Below are 15,448 nucleotides of genomic sequence, written 5' to 3'. Positions count from 1 at the left end.
TTTATAATCATTTTTAATTTATCCATCCGTATAGATGATATTACCTACTAATTTTAGGGATGTGTAATTTTTTTTAAAGATTACATATCAGGTGCTTTTATAATAGTCAGACCACGGTGCACACGGGTTTTTCATTACGTAGTCTTGTTCCGGGTGGTGATTCTATTTTTTAAAATTTTTGTTCAACAATCCAAAGGTACGGATGATGATACCTACTAGTTTTAGAGATGTCTAAATTTTTTTTTTAAAATTTAGATTTTATATCGTGTGATTTTATAATAGTCAAATTACGGTCAACACATGTTCCTATAACCAAGTCTTGTCCCGGGTGGTGATTCTATTTTTTTAAAATTCTTGTAAAATGATCCAACAGTACAGATAATGTTACCTACTAATTTTAGAGATGTGTAAATTTATTAAAAAATATTAGATTTTATATCATGTGTTTTTATAAAAGTCAAATTACGGTTAACACGGGTTCTTAAAACCATGTTTGTCCGAGGTGGTCATTCTATTTTTTAAAAATTCTTGTTCACTTATCCAACCATACGGATGATGTTATCTACTAATTTTAGAGATGTCTAGTTTTTTTAAAGAAAAAATAGATTTCATATCGTGTGTTTTTATAATAGTCAAATTATGTCAACACGGGTTCCTATTATTAAGTTTTTTCACCAGTGGTAATTTTTTTTTAAATTCTTGTACAAATATCCAACTGTACGGATGAAATTACGTACTAATTTTAGAAATGTCTAATTATTTTTAAAAAAATTAGATTTTATATCGTATGTTTTTATAATAGTCAAATTACAGTCAACACGAGTTCCTATAACCAAAGTCTTGTCCCGAGTGGTGATTCTATTTTTTTAAAAAAATTTGTTCAACGATCCAACCGTATAGATGATATAACCTACTAATTTTAAAGATGCCTAATTGTTTTTAAAAAAATAGATTTTTTATCTTGTGTTTTTGTAATAGTCAAATTACGGGCAACACCGGTTACTTGTAGATTCTTGTCCTGAATTGTTTCTATTATTTTAAAAATTCTTGTTTGACGATCCAATATACGAATAATTATTCTGATTAATTTTATCATTATCGTGTTATTTTGACATATATTTTACATTAGTTGTACAATTTTCTTATCACATTTAAAATTGTAAGTATTTAATAAAAACAGAATAAATAAAAAATTAAGACACAGATCTGCACACTTTCCCAGGCCAAATATTTTAAAAATTCTTATTCGACTATCTTGCTGTACGAATGTTAATACCTATTGATATCAGTGATTTTTAATATATTTTTTTTAATTCAGATTTATTTCTATTGATATTATTTTCGTGTAATTGTTTTAAAAAAATAAGATTTATACGATGTGATTTTTTCAATATTAAAAATAAAATATATTGAACCAAAATTTTTAATAATGATAATAATTTATTAATATTAAAGTTCTTGGTATACTCATAAAATTTGTATAATAATTTTTGACGTAATAAAATTTGTATAATAATAATAAGCCTATCACCGGTAAAAATTGGGCTCATTTTTGTCCAAAAAAAATGGGCTGCTAATTTCCCTCCAATCAAAATTTCACTAACTTAAATTCTCTCGACATACTCTCTTAACCCCTAGATTACACCTTCTGATTCTTTGGGCACTCACCGATTCTTTCTGTTTAGTCTGACCATGCATATTTTTAAATATACCTACTGATAATCCCAGATCACCCCGGGACCTTCTCCTGGTAGGGCCCGAACTCGAACTCCTTTTAGGCTGTGACGATGGCCGTGTGCGGTGTAGCTGTAGGGTGGGAACCTACAAAACAGAACCGGAGGGGGGTGGCGTCCCCGCGGCACCTCCGGCGTGAGGATGAGAAAGGGTTTTGAGGAGAAGAAGGGCAAAGTTGGGATTATACAGATATGTTTGTGAGGAGTACGTGTGTGCATGTAAGTATATGTGAGAGAGAGAGAGAGAGTATATATGCTTGTATATCCTAACCTTCCTTCTGTTCTACCTTTTATAGGCCTCCTACTAGGGTTTAGGGGTTTGTCCCTTTTCATCTGGACCGTAGGTTGGCCTTTTGGACTGTAGGGCATCTGGACGCCTGGGATGCGTCAGAGTACTATCAGATCTGGACCGTAAGAACGTCCTGGATTCCGGGTGCCTGGAAGGTGGTGATGTTGCCACGTGTCCTGGGCTCCCCAAGGTCAATGCTGAATCCGTCAGAGTACTATCAGATCTGGACCGTAGGAACGTTCTGGATTCCGGGAACCTGGACGGTGGTGATGCCGCCACGTGTCCTGGGGTCTTATGTTTGGGCCCTGGGCCTCTTCAATTGGGCCTGACTTATTATGGGCTATCATTTGCCCCCCACTCCCTTATGCGGGTTTACCCGGATGGGGGAGTAGAGTAATTGCCCTTGTGCCGCGGCGCCTTTGTAAAATTTTGGGGGTTATTTGATTTGCTGCCCCCAAACCCCGGGGTCAAATGGGGGTGTGACTCCGGGGTTAGCTTGGTTAGTCATTTGATTTTAGTTCAAGGTGGGGTTCCTTGAAACACTTTGGAAAATTTTGGGGGTTTGATTTATTCCCCCCAAGCCCGGGGTCACATGGGGATGAGACTCCGGGGTTGACTTGGTTAGTTATTTGATTTTAGTTCAAGGTGGGGTTCCTTGAAACGCTTTGGAAAATTTTGGGGGTTTGATTTATTGCCCCCTAAGCCCGGGGTCACATGGGGATGAGACTCCGGGGTTGACTTGGTTAGTCATTTGACTTGAGTTCAAGGTGGGGTTCCTTGAAACACTTTGGAAAATTTTGGGGGTTTGATTTATTGCCCCCTAAGCCCGGGGTCACATGGGGATGAGACTCCGGGGTTGACTTGGTTAGTTATTTGACTTGAGTTCAAGGTGAGAGTCCTTGAAATACTTTGGAAAATTTTGGGGGTTTGATTTATTGCCCCCAAGCCCGGGGTCACATGGGGATGAGACTCCGGGGTTGACTTGGTTAGTTATTTGACTTGAGTTCAAGGTGAGAGTCCTTGAAATACTTTGGAAAATTTTGGGGGTTTGATTTATTGCCCCCAAGCCCGGGGTCACATGGGGATGAGACTCCGGGGTTGACTTGGTTAGCCATTTGACTTGAGTTCGAATTTTGGGCACGGTTTGGTGGGCAAGAACACTCCTGACATTTGATTTAACTGGACTCTGAAAAGCTGTTGCTGCAAACCCGGGATGCCAGGAGGCTGTTGGGATTCCAGCCGGGGTCAGAGATATACACCTGTTATGCGTATCTTTTGAGTGTACAGTTTTTTGTTTCCCCCCCTTTTTTGCCTAAAAAGACGCGTCGTGACATGATTGCAGTAGTGGTAATAACTGCTGCGGTTATTAATTTGTCGCCAATCAATTGGTGCCACATGGCCCCGACGGTTTCTTTAACCCAAAAACCGCTCACATCTTCTTTCTTCCTTCTATAAATACCACCCTCTCCTTTTCTTTTTTCACTTACGCAAACACTTCTGCATAAAGAGATAAGAGCATTTTACAGAGATTTTTGGAGCCTTCGCTGTTGAAGCCGCATTTCCTTCTCCTGCTACTTTGTAAGCATCTTGATTTCTCACCTCTCTTCTTTCCATCTTTTCCATTTGTTATCGCCATGCATGTAACCATTTTGTGAGAGTTTTGCTTCGCTCTTTCGTATTCCTTGCTCGAATTTCATGACTGTCTTGTTTATTAGACCTTTGACCTCTGTAGTTTGTAGGTTTTGCATGGCTTTTGCAATGGTTTTGTGCTTGATTTGCGTATTTAACATGGATTTTGGTAGTATTGTATGCGAATAAGTGGGTTTTTGTAGTGTAAATAGTTGTAGGGCCCGGGGTGTGTTCTTGATGTCTGCTTTTTGTTTGTATATGTATGTATATGCTGCGGATCTTGTTTTTGGGGTAAGATACGTACATGATTTGTTTCTAAACTTGTTCTGTTTTTTTTTTTTGTCTTGTTTTGTTGTTTGGTTCGGGTTTGGCATTGACTCCGGGATGCGTTTACATAGGCACGTGTAGTATATGCCAGGTAGTCGTTTTAAGCGTATTGCTACTCTTAGGAATCGGTATTCCGAGCGTCCTGTCGGGTTAGGTGAACTTAACTCCTTCTACCCCTCTTCCTCTTCCAGCTGTAGTTCAGTAGAAATGCCTCCCCGGGTTGACCCGCCTCAACGAGTTTTAGCTCAGACCCTAGTATTAGGTCCCGGTGGTACTTTATCGAATCCGGATGGGTCGTGGGAGGACGTAGATGAATATTTTGTCCAGTGCCGAGTGAACCCCAAACCCCTGAGCTTTTATTACAGAGATTTATCCGAGGCATATGGGGGCCCGGATGGTTTGGGAGGCCGGGAGCCTTATAATGAGGATGAGATGGATAGGAAGTTCTTTACCGCCCCGGGTACTAGGTATGAGTGTGGGGCGGTTCATAGAGAGGTTCAGGAGAAATACACAGACGCCGAGGTAGATGGTGCCCTTAGGCTTGCCTTTAACCTTGATGACACCTACCAGTGGAGATGGCCTGAGGAGCATGAAAGGGTATACCACCGACCGGAGGGGGGATGGGTTGGAATTCCACTTGAGCATCTCCGGGGCATGCGCCTTGGACTACATCAGTTCACCAAATCCCTATGCCGGGATGTTTATGGTATCCCTTTCACTCAGCTGGCCCCGAACTCGGTGAAATGGATCAGCTGGTTTTTAGCTTGCTGTCATGCCAAAAATTACCTCCCCACCTTCAAACTTTTTCATCATATTTTTAAAATTAAGAGATCCACCGCTCGGCCGATTTACGAGTTCATGTTTAGGATAGAGGATTGTGGGTATCCCTCTGATAAGATGGTGCTCCCGGTTAGTATGTTGACGTCGCTTAAGGGATGGCACCGGGAGTTCATTTTTGTCCGGGGTGGGGATCTGGAGTTCATGCCACTCCATAAACTTGAGATTAAAACAGATAGGTTTCCGGTCCAGCGGCTCGGGCAAGCAGCTCTCGCGATGGTTTATGCCTTCTGTGGGGCACTTGGGACGCAGTGGACCCGGGACTATTTTACTAGCAATGAGAACATGCATGCTGCCGGATGTAAGTCTATTGCCTTTGCTTTATTTTGATACTGTATCTGTTTATTGATTGCTTGTATCCGGGACTGATTTCTTGCTGTTTTCCTTTTCAGGCATTCCGAAGTTGATTCCCTATCCCCCCAACATGTCTGCCCAACTTAAAGATCTGTCGGCCAAGCTGCGTAGGATTGGGGGAATGACTAGCGTGGATGTTGGGAAGAAGAAGGTTGGAGAGGGTGATGATGCGGCCCGGAAGGCGGCGCCGTCTCGCCCGGGGAGGACGACAATCGTGATCGATGAGCCCCGGTCCGAAGACGTGCAGCAGGGGGATGTGATAAGAGTTCCAATGCCTCGAAAGAGGAAAGGTGTCCCTGCGAGTTTCGGGGATAAAAGTGGCGATGTTTCTGAGGGCCCGGTTTCGAAGAAGGCTGCTATTGATCTGGCTTCGGACACTCCGGAGACTCTGAAGGCCTTGCTTGCTAGTTTTACCCCGGAGGTTCGCCGGAGGGAGTTGTTCGAGAATTATGCCAGTACGGCGGAGAGGAAGAAATACAGGAAGGAGCCCCTTGATGACTTCCTGGTCGGGCTTCAGGAGGACATCACTGCTGTAAGCATTTTTCTTGTTCTCTTCTTTTACTCTTGTTTTTGTGTTGCTTAATCATGACTTTTAATGTTTTCAGGCTAACTCCCGGGTTGCTGGACTGGTTTGCATAACCCGGAGCCTTCAGGCGAAGGCTGATGCTGCCGAGGTCTACAAGACTGAATCCGAGCGGCTGTCCCGGGAGATTCAGGAGTTGAAGAAGGCGAGTGCAAGGGAGGTTGCTGCTCATAAGAAGATTTTGGACGAGATCCGGGAGAGGCAGGACCGGGCTGAGGCTTCTGTTCGGGAGATGAGGGCTGAAAATCAGAAGTTGAAGGACGATCTTGCCGCCCGGCCCACTCCCGAGGAGGTTCTGGCAGGGTTCCGGGGCACTCCCGCGTACTTCGAAGAGCTGAATGACAAAGCGCTGGAGAAGATCCAGATCTGCTGGAATGTTGCTTCGAAGTATCTCGGCGAAGAGCCTCATGGTACAATAGACGTCTTCTTGGAGAAGTATATAGAAGAGGAGACCCGGTTGGAGCAGGAAAAAGAAGCTATTCGGGCAATGGATTCCGGTGTTGGGACGTCCAGCAATGTTCCCTCCTTCTCCGGGTCTCCTCTTGCTGAACAGCCTCCCATACCAGAGGGCAATCCGGAGCAGCCTCCTTCGCCTCCTGCCGACTCTGCCGCTGAAGCTTAAAGATTCTACCATGTCTTGGCATGTAATTTTATTTCCTTATTTTTAGCTTAAGTTATTCCGAACTAAGCCTTTTGGCTTTTTAGACGATTGTAATTTGAATCTTGGTTTGCCCCCCGGGGTGTGTTTTCCCGGGGTAGTTTAATGTTATTATGCTCTGTTTCCTTCATATTGATTCGCATGTTTAGAGCTTCAGACTTGGACACATGGGCTGTGTTTTAGTGGACCCCGGGATGGGGTAAAATTTAAACTTTACTAAAGTTTTATGAATACTCATGTGGCTGAGCTTTTATAGGACCCCGGGTAGGGGTAATTACGTTTAACTCCTGGGTTGGGTTTTTATAGGTCCCCGGGCAGGGGTGAATCTCCATTTGATAGAAATTTTTAAAGTACACATGGGCTGTGTTTTTGCAGACCCCGGGTTGGGGTAAAAACATTTAACTTTGAGAATTTTTATAAGTACTCATGGGTTGAGCTTTTATAGGACCCCGGGCAGGGGTAAATCTCCATTTGATAGAAATTTTTAAAGTACACATGGGCTGTGCTTATTTAAATTTGATGGCAAATAACGGAGCAACGTAATGAAATTGATTCAAGCTATGGAACGCTTAAAGCAGAGTTTTTCATTCATATTGAAAGCAAAAATTACATTCTGGGGTGAATGAGGACAGTGCTTACATCAAAATGTCATAATGTAGATGTAGATGTGTTTCCCGGGTGTGCACCTTTTCCTTATTGGTAGAATTTCCTTAGGCGGGTTCCATGCCAGGTGTTGGGGACCTCGGTTCCGCTGAGGTAGCTTAGCTTGTAAGTTCCTGGACGGATCACTTCTTTGACTATATAAGGGCCTTCCCAGTTTGGCTGTAGCTTTCCCTGGTTAGTTGGGTCCGAGGCTTCAGTGTCCCGGAGTACTAGATCTCCTGCCATATATTCCCGTATTCTGGCTTTCTTCGCAAAGTAAAGCTTTGTTTTTTCCTTGTAGCTTTCCATTTTTTCTACGGCCCGATCTCTTACCTCGTCCAGGAGTTCGAGGTTGGTCCTGAGGCCTTCTATGTTGGAGACCTCGTCAAAGTTGGTCACTCTGTGAGAAGGGGATCCGGCCTCTATCGGTAACCGGGCTTCAGTACCGTAGGCGAGCTTGAATGGAGTCTCCCCGGTTCCCGTCCGGGGGGTAGTTCTGTATGACCATAGAACCTTCGGGAGTTCATCCGGCCAGTTCTTTTTAGAGTCTTCCAGTCTCTTTTCCAGGCCTCGGAGTATAATTCTGTTTGTGACCTCGACTTGTCCATTCCCTTGTGGATGGGCAACAGATGCTTTTTTGTGTCTGATCCCGAGTTCTTTTAGATAGGTTTCAAAATCTGAACCCACGAACTGCGGGCCATTGTCCGAGATTAAGACCATCGGGATCCCGAACCTCATTACAATCGTGTCTACAAACTTGATGCAATCTTGTTGGTTAATGGTTCTCATAGCCTTGGCCTCCGCCCACTTAGTCATATAATCTATTGCTACTAGGACATAACGGAGATCCCCTTTCGCTCGAGGGAAAGGACCCATGATGTCAATTCCCCAGACAGCGAATGGAATTGGTGAGAGGATGGATCCCGGGAGGCTTGACCCCTGTTTTGGTACGTTGCTGAACTTCTGGCATTTGCTGCATTTTTTGACATAGGCGCATGAATCAGCGTGGATTGTTGGCCAGTAATAGCCTTGTCTGATGACTTTGTAGGCTAGAGCTTTAGCCGCTAGGTGATCCCCGCAGATCCCTTCATGAACCTCCTGGAGGCAGTAATGCGCTTCTTCCGGATCAACGCACTTTAGAGTTGGTGCAGAGAAAGTTCTCCGGTATAACTGATTGTTTTCCAGAAAGAAGCGTGCAGCCTTATACTTGAGGTACCGGGCTTTGTTCTGATCTTCCGGCAGGGTACCGTCCTCGAGGTAGGCTATGTAGGGCGTCATCCAATTCTCCGGGCTGCTAACACAAAATACTTCTTGTCTATCGGTGCTGGGGGCTCCGAGTTCCTCGAAGTAAACCGAACTGCTTAGATCTGAAGTATTCTGGACGAGCTTGGACAGCTCGTCTGCTTTCGCATTTTCCTCTCTGTTTATCTGCAAGATGGTCGAGTCCAGGATGGTTTCCAGGATTGCTCTAACCATTTCCTGATATCGGGCCAATTTAGGATCTTTTGCGACATATTCACCCTTGGTTTGTCTTACCACGATCTGAGAATCACTGTAGATTGTTAACCTCTTTACTCCAAGGGATTTGGCTAGCCTAAGCCCGGAGAGTAGGGCTTCATATTCAGCCTGGTTATTTGTTGCTTTGAAGGCGAAGGTGATGGCCTGCTGAATTACGAATCCATCCGGGCTGGAGAGGATCAGACCGGCTCCGCACCTTTCGGCTGTGGCCGAGCCATCGACATATAGCGTCCAAAGATCCCGGTTGTTAGACTCTTTTTTATCTTTGGAACTGGTTTCCGGCGTTTCGGGGGTTTCTGGGAAAGTGCATTCCATGACAAACTCGGCCAACGCCTGGGCTTTTATGGTTGTCCTCGGGATGAATTTGATGTTGAATTGGCTCAATTCAATTGCCCAATTGACTAATCTCCCGGAGGCGTCCGGTTTGTGGATGATTTTGCGAAGTGGTTGATTGGTGATTACTCTGATTTCCCTGCCTTGGAAGTATTGTCTTAGCTTTCTGCTCGAGTGTACGAGGGCCAGTGTGAATTTTTCCAGGTTGGGGTACCGGGTTTCGGCGTCTTTCAGGACTTGGCTCGCATAATATACCGGGGTCTGTGTGCCATTTTCCTCCCTGATGAGTGCAGAGGATACTGCTCTTTCCCCGGCTGCGATGTATAGGTAAAGGGGCTCCCCGGGCTTTGCTTTTGATAAAATAGGCGGGTTCATCAGATGCCGCTTTACTTCCTCAAACGTTGTTTGACAGTCCGGGGTCCATTCGATTAGCTTTTTGTTCTGGGCTCCTTTTAACAGCTCAAAGAACGGTAAGCATTTCTCTGCCAGCTTTGGGATAAATCTCCGAAGTGCCGCTAGGCATCCTGAGAGCTTTTGGATGTCTTTTTGAGTTCGGGGAACTGTCATTTCCATTATAGCTTTGATCTTCTCCGGGTTGGCCTCTATTCCTCTTTCGCTGACTAGAAAGCCCAAAAACTTCCCGGAAGGGACCCCGAACGTGCATTTTTCCGGATTCAGCTTCATGTTGTATTTTCTCAAGTTTTCGAAACACTCCCGAAGGTCCTGGATGTGCTCTGAGGTTGTGACTGACTTGGCGATCATGTCATCAACGTAAGATTCCATGTTCCTGCCCAGTTGCTCTTTAAAGATGGTATTCATCATTTTTTGGTATGTTGCCCCGGCGTTGATTAACCCAAACGGCATCATAACAAAAGCGTAGACGGCCCGGTGTGTGATGAATGCCATTTTTGCAATGTCTGCCGGATTCATCTTGACCTGGTTATAACCCGAGAAGGCATCCATAAAACTTAACATGACATGGCCCGAGGTCGCGTCTATCAGCTGGTCTATATTGGGCAGGGGGTAAGAGTCTTTAGGACATGCTGAATTGAGGTTTGTATAATCCACGCACATTCGCCACTTGCCGTTGGGTTTTTTGACCAGCACAACGTTTGCTAGCCAGTCCGGATACTTAATTTCACAGATTATGTCTGCCTTTAACAACTTCTCGACTTCTTGGTCGATTGCCTGTTGCCTTTCCGAGGCGAAGTTCCTCCGCTTTTGTTTGATTGGTTTTTGCTTTGGATCTACATCCAGACTGTGCATGGCCACGGATTCATCGATTCCTGGCATGTCTTCCGGGGACCAGGCGAATACATCAGCGTGTTCTTTTAGTAGGCCGATAAGCTCCTTTTGGAATGTGGTTTCCAATCCTTTTCCGATTTTGATTTTTCGGGTGGGGTTCCCGGGTTCCAAATCTACCTCGATTGTCTGTTGGGCCGGTTCTACCTTCGTCTTCTCCTTGCCCTCTACAAACTTTTGAATCCGGGCGTCAGCGTTGGTTACGCTGTATCCGGAGTCTTCGATCATGTTCACATCCAAACGGGGCCTTTTACTAAGGTGCTCTCGATGCTTCTTTCTGCTTTGTCCCTTGGGCAGGGACATTATTCTCTTCCGGTTTTCAGGTTCCGTTTCTGCCATGATGAGTGCTTGACCATAGCATCTACCGGCCATTTCCCTATCTCCTTTCAGTTCTCCGGTGCCTCCTGGGGTGGGGAACTTGAGTTTCAAGTGGATAGTTGAGGGGATCGCCCTGAGCTTGGTGATAGTGGGCCTACCAAGGATCATATTGTATGAGGAGGTTGCGCTTATCACATAGAATTTCATCATATGGGAGACCACTCGGGGTGCGGTTCCAAATATAATGGGAAGATAGATGATACCCCGGATTGGAATCATGGTGTTCCCGAATCCGTACAAAGGGTCTTCAAGACAGGGATCCATTCTGAGGTGTCCGAGCTCCATCCTGTTAAGCGTGTGCTCGAATACGATATTAGCAGACGAACCATTATCAACTAGGATTCTTTTTACCTCGTTGTTTGCGACGTCGAGGGTCACCACTAATGCCAAGTTGTGATCCGGATCGAGGCCCTCATAATCAGAATAAGAGAAGCAAATCGGTTCGTCCTCCTGAGTCTGGATCATCATCACGTCATTCTCCCGATCCGGGCTCCGCGGTGGGGAGACTGTGCCACCGAAAACAACATTCACCACATTTTTCCCTCTTCCCGTGGCTCTGTCTTTGTCATTCGAGCCCCTTTGAAGATACTGGTTCATATTTCCTTTCTTGATTTGGTCTTCTATGAACATCTTGAGGGAGAAACAGTTTTCAGTAGTATGGCCATGATCTTCGTGATAGCCACAATGCTTGTCCCGGGCCCTGTTTTCGGGCGGCGCTAGCAAGGGTTTTGGCGGATAATAAAATGGTTTGCCCTTGACTTCACGCAAAACGTCGGCCCGGGGCCTGTTGAGGGGTGTCCACTCTGGTTCCGGCTTGGGTTCCTTCTTGGCCTTTTGTTTTCTTTCGTTTTTTCTCGACTCGGGGGACATTTCCCGGGGTGGGGTTCCCCGGGACTGCTGAATGTAGTTGGCTTGTCTGTCAAGCTTGTATCTCTTGTCTCTCCGGGACGACGAGCGTCGCTCCGGAGACTCGTCATCGTCTTGTATCCTTCTACACATCTTCATTGATTTGAGGAAATCATTTTCCTTTATGAACTTTGATGCCAACGCGTATGCTGACGCCAGGCTTTGGGGCTCCCTGTGAATCAGGTCTTTGACATAGCCTTCACAAGATATCGGGTGCAAGTTTCTTCGAAAGATGTTTACTGCCTCCTTTTCTTCTAAGTTGGAGAGTTGGTTGATTGCTTCCTGGAATCTTTTGATGAATTCCGGAAGGGGTTCCTTGCCTCTTTGTTGGATTGTTTCTAGGTGACACATCTGCAGCTCGTTCATCCGGTTGGCCCTAAATCTTTTCAAAAATATCTCGCGGAAGTCTCTCCAGGAGTCCACACTCCGGGATGGTATGCGGCTGAACCATTTCTGAGCGCCCCCCTTCAGTGTTGATGCGAAGAATCGGCATCTAGTCAGGTCGCTGTAATCATAAATATTGGATATTTGCTCAAAATAGTTCAGATGCTCTTCAGGGTCAGCCAGCCCGTCAAAAGAGTCGAAATTGAAATGCTTCAGCCCTGACTCTCTAGGGGTGGCTTCCAGGCTCTTTGTGAACGGGGTCGCTGCTGCCCCTACTTCCATGTCACCCTCCACTTTCCTTTTAAGGTCTCGAAGGGCCCGGGCCATTTGTTCTTGCTTGGACTCCTTCTCCGGTTCCGAGTCTGAGGAAACGTGAATCCGGTGGGCCCTTTTCTTAAGTTTGGCCTCCTCCTCCCGGATCCTCCTTTCTATGGATTCTTGGGTTTTAGCCTCTTCTTCTCTCCGGATTCTCTCCCGGAGGGCAGCTTTTCTTATTTCATCTCTGGCGTCCTCTGGTGGCTTTTTTAAATTCTTCGCAATCCGGTCGAAGACGGATCCCCGAGATTCTCCGGACTGTTCTTTAGTCCGCTCTCGCCGATCCCCTGGGCGGGTCTCCGGCTCGGCGTTCTGCTTTTCTTTCCACAAGTCCATAGCCGCCTGTATCTGTTCCGGGGTCATGCTTCCCCATGGGCTTGTGGTGATCCCTGTGTGTTTGTGGGCAGCTTTTTCAATGACTATTCTTTGATCTCCTGGTTGGAGATTTTGAGAGGGAGTCCGGGTTATGGGGTTCCCTTCTTCCAGGTCTTCCATGTCTCCATCCCTGGGTTGGGGAGGAGGCGGTAGGAAAGAGGTGGAAACTGCTGCTTTGCTTTTTCTTGTAGTCATGGTTATGGGAGATGGTGTTTCGTGCTTGTCGGAGGTTCACCCCTCCTTCTAGCGCCAATGATAATCCCAGATCACCCCGGGACCTTCTCCTGGTAGGGGCCGAACTCGAACACCTTTTAGGCTGTGACGATGGCCGTGTGCGGTGTAGCTGTAGGGTGGGAACCTACAAAACAGAACCGGAGGGGGGTGGCGTCCCCGCGGCACCTCCGGCGTGAGGATGAGAAAGGGTTTTGAGGAGAAGAAGGGCAAAGTTGGGATTATGCAGATATGTTTGTGAGGAGTACGTGTGTGCATGTAAGTATATGTGAGAGAGAGAGAGAGAGTATATATGCTTGTATATCCTAACCTTCCTTCTGTTCTACCTTTTATAGGCCTCCTACTAGGGTTTAGGGGTTTGTCCCTTTTCATCTGGACCGTAGGTTGGCCTTTTGGACTGTAGGGCATCTGGACGCCTGGGATGCGTCAGAGTACTATCAGATCTGGACCGTAAGAACGTCCTGGATTCCGGGTGCCTGGAAGGTGGTGATGTTGCCACGTGTCCTGGGCTCCCCAAGGTCAACGCTGAATCCGTCAGAGTACTATCAGATCTGGACCGTAGGAACGTTCTGGATTCCGGGAACCTGGACGGTGGTGATGCCGCCACGTGTCCTGGGGTCTTATGTTTGGGCCCTGGGCCTCTTCAATTGGGCCTGACTTATTATGGGCTATCACCTACTCCATTCGTTAGATTTTTTGGTTGGAATTTTACATTAAATTGTTCCAAGATAAATGATGTACGGTCTACGAATGGATATATTGAATTTAAAGTAGATTCATAGCAGTTCCTTGGAAACATTCTTATAGTTTATTGAGGTTTTTCAGTATCCATATTTATGATACTTTATATGTATCTATATGCAAGTTGATTGATACTCTTTTCTTACTATTCTGTGAGTTTCAGAACTACTTTTAAGTCATTAAAACAACAATGGATTTTGGTACAATATGTAGCAATCTTGAGAATGGTGCCACGTACTTAAATTCAAAAGACGTGCACAAGGACGTTGAATTACTATGGAATAACTGCTTCACCTACAATAATAAAGGTGATTATGTCATAGATCTTATGAAAAAGGTTAAGAACTGGACAACAGTTGGGCTGTACAGTGAGCCACAACAGGGTAATGTGATTATGCATATGCTTTCTTTTTTGTAATGGATATATTTTATAGAAATGATTGTTCATTGGCTTGATATCTCTTATTTTGTTGAATTTCTGGAAATGGTCAGTTAGAAATTTTGTTGACATTTAACTCCAGAAAGTAGGAATTATAGTTCCTATGTTTCACTCATGATTAGCTTGGTATATGTTCATTCGCTCATGATTTGCTTATAATTTTATTTAGATATTGGTATTTTTGTGATTGAAAACGGTTTGTATTTTAAGATTTTTATTGTTAAAAGTAGTAACTTAATATTTTAGCTCTCCAAAAATAAAATCAGCTTCAACTTTTAGACAAAGATATTGTTATTAACTGGTATAAATTGTTTACTTCACTTGATGAAGTGGTGAATAGGCTTATGTCTTCTCAATGTAATTATACTTTAAGCACCATTGAATTAAAGCAGTCCACTACTGTTGACAAACAGCTTTGGAACCAGTACAGTTTTAGAACCTGATAAATTAGTGATCTATTATGTGAATTGTTTGATTAAGCTGCTTTAACACATCATTGAATTATGGTTCCAAATTGTTTATCACTTAAAATGTTGAATGCTAATATGCGTTTATCACTTCTCACGAGCGAGCCATTTCTGGTAGTTTGCTACAACGGATAACTACAACAAGGTTTTAATATGGCACAAAAAGCTGAAAATGGGAGATAATGGAAAGCTTAAATTTTTGGTATTGTCTAGTAAATTAGGGATCTTTCCACTTTGGTGGTCGCTTATAGTATTAGCATCAACTAGTATTTTGATAATTGTTTTTCTTTTGAAGTTAGGTTTTATGTACTTTGGAAGTTAGGATTGGGTGTATGTACCTCATTTAGTTTAGTTTAGTAAATTTTAAAAAAATTTAGGTGCTTGATGGGTTGACTGTTGTAAGCCTTGTTCGGCAGAAATCATGTAAAAATAGAACAATTATGACCGGTATTTTATTTAAGAACACTACGCCATAGATTGGATTCCGTAACCCTTTACAGTGGGGTTGCAAAAAAAAGTGTAATAGTAGCCTTCAAAATCAATGTCTATCGCAACCCCTCTTTTTTGATGTTGCGGTAGAGTCAAAATGTGTTACCAAAATGACATATATAATTAAAGATGATTTTTCTGAATTTAACTAATTAATAATTTTTTACATAGAAATGAAATAGTAATTGAAATATATATTTTATTTATTTTTAGAAGTTAATAATATTAGTATATGAATTATTTTGAACTAAAATCACTAAATGAATTGAGTATAGAACATAACATCTTCTAATAGCTTTAAAATTTTATAAATAAATTAAAGTAATCAATTAATTGTAATGAATAAGATGTGTTTAATTTAATAAAATTTATAAAATTAAATATAAAAATAAGTTGGCAATGACCAGGCTGCTGAAATAGTTGGGTTGGGCCATTAAACTTTGACCCGCTAAGTTTTTCAGCAAGCGGGAAGTGAAAATTTCAGATAAAAAAATAAGGGGAAATCAATTTGGGTAAAT

Source organism: Apium graveolens, chromosome 1 (assembly GCF_009905375.1).
Source record: "Apium graveolens cultivar Ventura chromosome 1, ASM990537v1, whole genome shotgun sequence".
Classification (NCBI taxonomy): Eukaryota; Viridiplantae; Streptophyta; class Magnoliopsida; order Apiales; family Apiaceae; genus Apium; species Apium graveolens.
This window is presented reverse-complemented; position numbering follows the sequence as displayed.